The sequence below is a fragment of the Cucurbita maxima genome, unplaced genomic scaffold, assembly GCF_002738345.1.
Source record: "Cucurbita maxima cultivar Rimu unplaced genomic scaffold, Cmax_1.0 Cma_Scf00131, whole genome shotgun sequence".
NCBI classification, from domain to species: domain Eukaryota; kingdom Viridiplantae; phylum Streptophyta; class Magnoliopsida; order Cucurbitales; family Cucurbitaceae; genus Cucurbita; species Cucurbita maxima.
Window position 1 is genome coordinate 131,627 of NW_019272147.1, and position 6,970 is coordinate 138,596.

The window sequence follows — 6,970 nt, forward strand, 5'->3', positions numbered from 1 at the left end:
GCCCGGACAAGGCAAGGGCCTAAGGCCATGGGAAGGAATGGAAGATAGACCCCTCTCTCCGTTTCTTTCTTTTGACACTTGTGCTCATGTATGTATATTGTGTGCGACAGCATGTATCCTGATGGATGATTATATGCTTAACCCCAACAGTGGGGCGACTTACTGGGTATTTTATATAATACTCAAGCCACATGTTACCCATATTTTCAGATAAGGGCAAGGCTCCCATGTACAGCTGACGGTGGATGCTGCAAAGGCCATGGAAATCTTAAGGAAGGTTTGTAGTGTCGTAGGCGTCTTGTTGAATTCTTTTAGGTTCATAGTTATTGCAATTCTTCCTCTAGTTCTCTGTTGATTATTTCTACGTTAGGCTATCGTTATTGTTTTCCCCAGGTATGAACTGCTTATAAGAATGTATTATCGTCATTGAGACTATCTTACGTAAACTCTCGTTTTGTCGTTATGCAAGTACAAGGTAACGTCGCTAATTAGGTTAGAGAAAATTAGGGTCGTCACAATGGGAAAAAACTCAAATCTACACCTACCATAAAAGCCTAAAGTACTTATTCACCCAAAAAAGATTGAACATGAGGCAATGAAGGTAGTTGAAATTAATGAAGGACTATGATATAGATATCTGGTACGACCTTGGATAAGAAAACATGGTCGTAGATGCCCTAAGTCGTAAAACGCACACTCGTCAACCCTCATCACTAGAGAGTCACGAGTACAATCTGATTTCAAGCAAGCTGACATAGTTGGAGTAACATAAGGAGTCATAGCACAGATGGCTCGACTCACAGTGCAGCCCACACTTAGAAAAAGGATTATTGAATCCGAACAAGAGGACCCTCAATCTAAATAAGATACTGAGTCAGCTAACAGTGAGACCAGTGGATAGCTTTTCCAAGTCATCAGATGGTTGGTTTCTAGGTCAAAGACGGCTCTGTGTACTAGCTGTTGAAGAATTAAGAAATGAAATATTGATTGAAGTACACAACTCACTATTCTCTCTGCATCAAGGCGGTAACAAGATGTACGAAGACCTAAAACAACACTTATTGTAGCAGATTATAAGTAAAAGGATATAGCAAAATTTGTGAGTAAATGCCTAGTGTGCCAACAAGTAAAAGCTCATAGTCAAAAAACGGCAGGACTATTGTAACCTCTAAGTATACCGGAGTGGATGTGGAAAAATATCGCTATGGACTCCATAGTGAGCTTACTCAGGACATTAAAGGGCTATACAATAATCTGGGTAATTATCAATAGATTGACAAATTCGGCATACTTACTACTGAGCAAGGCGACATACATAGTAGAAAAATGGGCTCAACTATATATGAAAGAAATCATGAGGTGGTATTTCCAGTATCGATAGAGTCGGATCGAGACCCCTGCTTTACATTGGCATTTTAACATAGACTCAAGAAAGTGTTGGGTGCTCGCATCGACTTCAGCACTGACTTTCACCCTCAAATAGATGGTCAAATGGAGCGGTTGAATCAAATGTTAGAAGATACGCTATGAGCATGTGTTATGGACTACCAAGCTGCATATGATGGAATTCTCGTACAATAGTAGTTTTCAAGCAATTATCAGGATGGCACTATTCGAAGCGTTATATGGGAAACAGTGTAGATCCCTACTATACTGGAGTGAAGTAGGCGAACGAGCACTAGTGGAACCCAAGTTAGTTCGTATTACAAATGAGGCCATACAAAAAATTAAAACAAGGATGTGCACCATGCAAAGCAGACAAAAGAGCTATACATATGTAAGGCAAAGGAACGTTATATTTGAGGTAGGGTACATGGTATTCTAGAGAGTGGCTCCTATGAAGTGTGTTTTGAGGTTTGGACGTAACGGTAGGCTAAGTCCTCTTTTTATCGAACCTTTCGAAATCCTAGAGCAAATAGGTATGGTAGCGTATAAGTTGGTCTTACCACCCTCCCTCCCAAGCGTACACGATGTATTCCATGTATCCAAGCTAAGCAAATACATGAGGGATCTTACGCACGTGATTGTCTATAAACCTCTTCAAATTGACAAAGACTTAAGTGATGAAAAAAAATCAGTTAAAATCTAGCTGCGAAGTGAAGGTCTTACGCATAGGAATATTGTCTTTGTAAAAGTATTTTGGCGTAACCACCAAACAGAGACCACATGGGAGCAAGAGGATAAAATAAGATAAAAGTACCTTGAGTTAATCGAAGAGTTTGATACTTTTGAGGATGAAAGTTTATTTTAGGTGTATATAATGTAATGACAACAACAATTAAATAAAATACAGCGTGATCGCTAGAGACTCGCGAGAATTCCAACGAGCGTAGGAATTATCTTTCCCACCTTGACCACACCCTCCCCCGGCTCCACGACATGCCAAACACGAAGACAAATCGACCCTCAACCTTCCTAGAATGCAACCTACAACAAAATTTAAAAGGAAAACAAGATAAGAAGAGAGTTTGAAAGTTCTCCTCCAAGACAAAATTGAGGAGATCCGACGTTGAAACGACCAACCCACACCAGGAAAAGAACCACCGACAACTGCACTTACACGAAAGGTAAGCTTTGCACGCTTTAGCAACATTGTGCTTCCTCGAAAATGATATTTGAGTTTTGGGTTCTGTATATTATAGGTATCTACCCGTCGTGAAACCTCATGGGAGTGAAGAGGAGGGGTCAACAGAAAGCATAAAAGGAAAAACAACAAGAAACAGAAGTTGGAGCATAGTTTTTCAGAGGAGAGAGAACTATTTTTGTGTTTTCCGAAGAAGTCGAGTAAGGAATATTGGATGAAAGTGTCCTACATTGGTTAATTTAAAAAATGGTCATGAGTTTATAATCTAAGAATACACTCTCCATTGGTTTGAGGCCTCTTGGGAAGCTCAAAGCAAAGCCATGAGAGCTTATGCTCAAAGTGGACAATATCATACAATTGTGGAGAGTCGTGTTCGTCTAACATGGTATCAGAACCATGCCCTAAACTTAGCCGTACCAATAGATTGACAAATCCTCGAATGTCGAACAAAGGACTCCAAAAAGAAAAAAGGAGGCTTAAGGAGTCAAGCCTCCTCGAAGCTACGAAGGCAGTAAAAAATGACTAAGACTCCAAAGGAGTCAAGCCTCGATTAATGGGAGGCGTGCTTTGTTTGAGAGGAGGTGTTGGATGATGAAAGTCCCACATGGGCCAATTTAGGGAATGATGGGTTTATAAGTGAGGAATACTAACTCTATTGGTATGAGGCCTTTTGGGGAAGCCCAAAGCAAAGCCATGAGAGCTTATGATCAAAGTGGACAATACCATACCATTGTGGAGAGTCGTGTTCGTCTAACAAGGAAGATGAAGTCCGTGGACTTCGAGTCGAATCTGGATCGGGTAACATAACTAATAACTCATTACCTAACCATTTTTTCTCTCGGCCTAGACCTACACTTGAGGCCCAAATTAGTAAATTAAGACCCACCTGCAACATCTCGGCCTAATAACCAATTTTCCCTCAGCCCACCTACAGCGCCCAAAGTTCCACGACCCATAAATCGCAAGCCCAACCTACGAACCGCAACCCGCGCCTCTACCCAACTTGACTTGCACACGCGTCAGTGCCCCGTTGCGCCACATGTCACACTTCCAACAAAAATTCTCCTAGGCTTACGCAGCTCAAACAGCTCGGCTCAGCTCCGCAGCTCAAAATGTAGTCCCTCAACTCGGTAAAGAAAAATAGCCCAATTTCCACCATTCTGACAATCCCAAAGCTGAATTTGATCTTGTTTAAGGCACTTAAGGTCCGGATGGATATTCTTATAGAAAATGACAACCTGTGACACTTAGAGCAATTTCGAGGGACGAGAAGCGAACATACTCAAATTTAGGGAAAATGCCAGCTAAGGCCAACCAAGTAAGTGGCCCTACCCTCGTTTAATTATAATTATATGATGAATGATGACATGTCCAATTGTCTGCTTAGAATAGTTGCTCTAGGAAAATAGATTGATATGATAGAGATCTCACTAATGATCTATTTAACTACAACTTTCTTTTATATATTATTTCTAAGTTTATGACATTGTTTTATGAAAATGTTTGTAAATATTTATGCATAAAAAATTACTTTATACATACTTTAGCGACTTTAGATTCCTAGAATACGAAGGTCGTTACAATTCTTAACAGTAATTTGATATCTTACGTAAAAATGTGATCAAATATATCTAGATATAATACCTGATAATCTTCGAGGGTTCGTGATTTAAACCCAGCAGCACAGTAATCAAAATAGTATTCCCAAGTTCGTATGAAACCTTGATTGAAACAAAATATAAATTAGATTTGGATTCAAAATCATTTATTATAATAATGCTTTCTCACCAAGAAATTCTTTCTCCTAACACCTCAATGTTTGATAGTAATGAATTCGAATATTTTCCAAGTGCTCCACACTGTATCCAAAGGACTTTTTTCATTATTTGTTAATAATTATTGTTGAAAATGAATTTTTTTATTATTTGTTAATAATTATCGTAGAAAATGAAGAACATAAATTAACTATTTACCAAAGCCTTGATGCAGAAGCCATGGCCGTTGTTATTCTACTTAATGATGGAAGGCATCCTCCTTGAAATATATATTCTTTTAGAAAACCAGCACTTAGCCGATACTCTTTATAAGATTCGTGTGGCACTGATATGAACTAATGCAAAAAAATAATAATAATTATAAATAAAGAGTAATTAAAAGAATTAATTATAAGTAAAAAAATAAAAAAAATTAATTAAACCTGTAGTACAAGAAGACCATTGTCCTCTAACACTGATTCACAAGAACCAAAAAAATCTTCCATGAATTCGTGGCCAACCGCTTCTATCATCCCACTGCCAAAAACAAAAAAAAATAAATAGTTAGGTTAACATTACGATGTTTTTAAATAGATTCATCCATCTAATAAATCACGGCTGGTTTGGTGAATAACACATGTGGCACTATGGATGGTTCAACGTGTCTAACGGGTGAAGATGACACATTGCGCTAAATCCGACATGCATTCGCAAACTAACGCGCAATTTAACTCGTGTACCAAGATGCAACTCGATTCAACACCGAGACTTGAATGTCCGAGAAATTAGAACCCTAATTTTACTTTAATTAAAACCTACCAGAGAAATTAGAAACTTTGGGCCCTAACAAGTGGAAAAGCTAGTTTGGGAAGGCACACTTCACCAAGTAAGAAATCACACCAAATTTAGATAAATAATACTTGTAGGCATCGAAAGGACGTGCTAGCATGAGATCATACATTACCTCAAGTGGTTAGAAAATGCATGTTAAGGACTTTTGAATAGCGTTTTCTTTATGATCATGCACTGTATGAATGTTATGGTAAAATTATTGTTATGTCCCTAGGTGGAGATTTTCGAGTGGCATGCTATTTTATATAATTTATAAAGCTAAAAATTGAATAAGCATGACTAGAATACGAGTTGGGAAATATGGATGAATATGTTATGTATGATGTAAGAAATTACTAAAATGCGATTATGACGAGATTTGTGATGAAAGTTGTTTTATATGTTTTTCGCTGTGTTAGAAACGACAGACTATTAAAATTTGTGCTCTGGGTGCTTGATAGATATTATCTCCACGTTGAGCTTGCTTGACTGTATGTTTGCATATATATTTGCATGGTCCAATATGTTCTAGCTCCAAGAGTTTGACTGATGTTCTCCGTATAGAGCATGTTTATCTGCACAGAGCTAAGGCATACGAGTTAAGGCTAGATGATGACATAGGTTAGTACGCCTCCAATACACTTAGCACCTTAAGATTGTGAGTGATGGTCAGAGGGTATAGATCCTAGTGCTTCCAGACTAAGAAAGACTTGAAGAGTTAGAATAGAGCAGCCTAGAGTAAAAAGTCTACGTTAAGAGACCTAGGTGCCTTAGAAATCCAATAGACCTCCTCAGCTCCTAGATATTACTAAGGTGAAGTTTAAATTATGGATTACATGCTTAGGTGATCGATAGGAATATCTCCCTATTAAAGTATCCATGAAAGAACTCAATTAAGATTAGAGCGCTACAGCTAGTGCGATTTACTTGTTGACCCAAGTCAATACGTTTCTAGTAGACTTGTGTGCACACATAGATTAATTTAGAACAAGGAGCTAACCTCGAACGTCCTGAAAATGAGAGTTGTGATTTAAACTTTCTAGATACCTCTAAGAACCTAGTAAACCTCTACGACATCAAGGAATGACAAAAGTAGTCTCCTAGCCTGATAGCAGTAGATAGTGTGTGAGGACCTCCACTTCCCTCTTGACTCTGGTACAGTACCGTTGAGTTAACATGAGGTTGATTATGGATGTGTGACTCAATGGTTTGTTGGATTACTCTACATGCGTCCTGTTGTTGGGTGTTGATCATGCGGGTAATTAGTAGTTACCTTGCATGGAGGATTCATCCTATGGAAGAGCTTTGATCATGTAGGTAACCAATGGAGCGGCACGTATAGGGTGTTGTGCCCCCCAACCCTGGACAACTGAATGACTTGTGGGATTGATTCGCTAGCTAACCTCTCATGGATGATGAGTAGGCTAGCACTCATCATGTTATTCCTACCTAATATGAAGTCTATGAAAGTAGTGCCTCATATTCGGATATCGGTTACAACTTTTTAGGCTAAGCTAGCTATCCAAGACTGTGCATAGTAAGAACAATACGCTTGTTGCCTAGAGTAAAGCCCATGGTCACTTGCTAAATCATGGATGTGATGAAAGCTTACAAATAGATTGCTTACTCGGTACATTTACATATTTATACCCTTTCCCCTCTTTTTTCAGGGTGTTCGCAGGTTGTCGGTCGAGGTGAAGGAGCATTCGAAAGCTATATGATCAGAGAATGGATCGTTATGTAGTATCAGTCGGTTTCTTTTTTTTTTTTTTTTTTTTTTTTTTTTTTTTTTTTTTTTTTT

At 38.5% G+C, this 6,970-nt stretch overlaps 1 long non-coding RNA gene across 1 annotated transcript in view; it reads left to right on the forward strand.

Moving 5' to 3' along the window:
• The first annotated feature begins 3,354 nt into the window (after positions 1–3,354).
• Positions 3,355–6,970, forward strand: part of LOC111473553 — an 8,073-nt gene continuing 4,457 nt past the window's right edge. The window contains exons 1-2 of the long non-coding RNA XR_002715723.1: positions 3,355–3,366; positions 4,903–4,906. This is a non-coding gene — a long non-coding RNA (uncharacterized LOC111473553). The remainder of the gene's footprint in view (positions 3,367–4,902; positions 4,907–6,970) is intronic.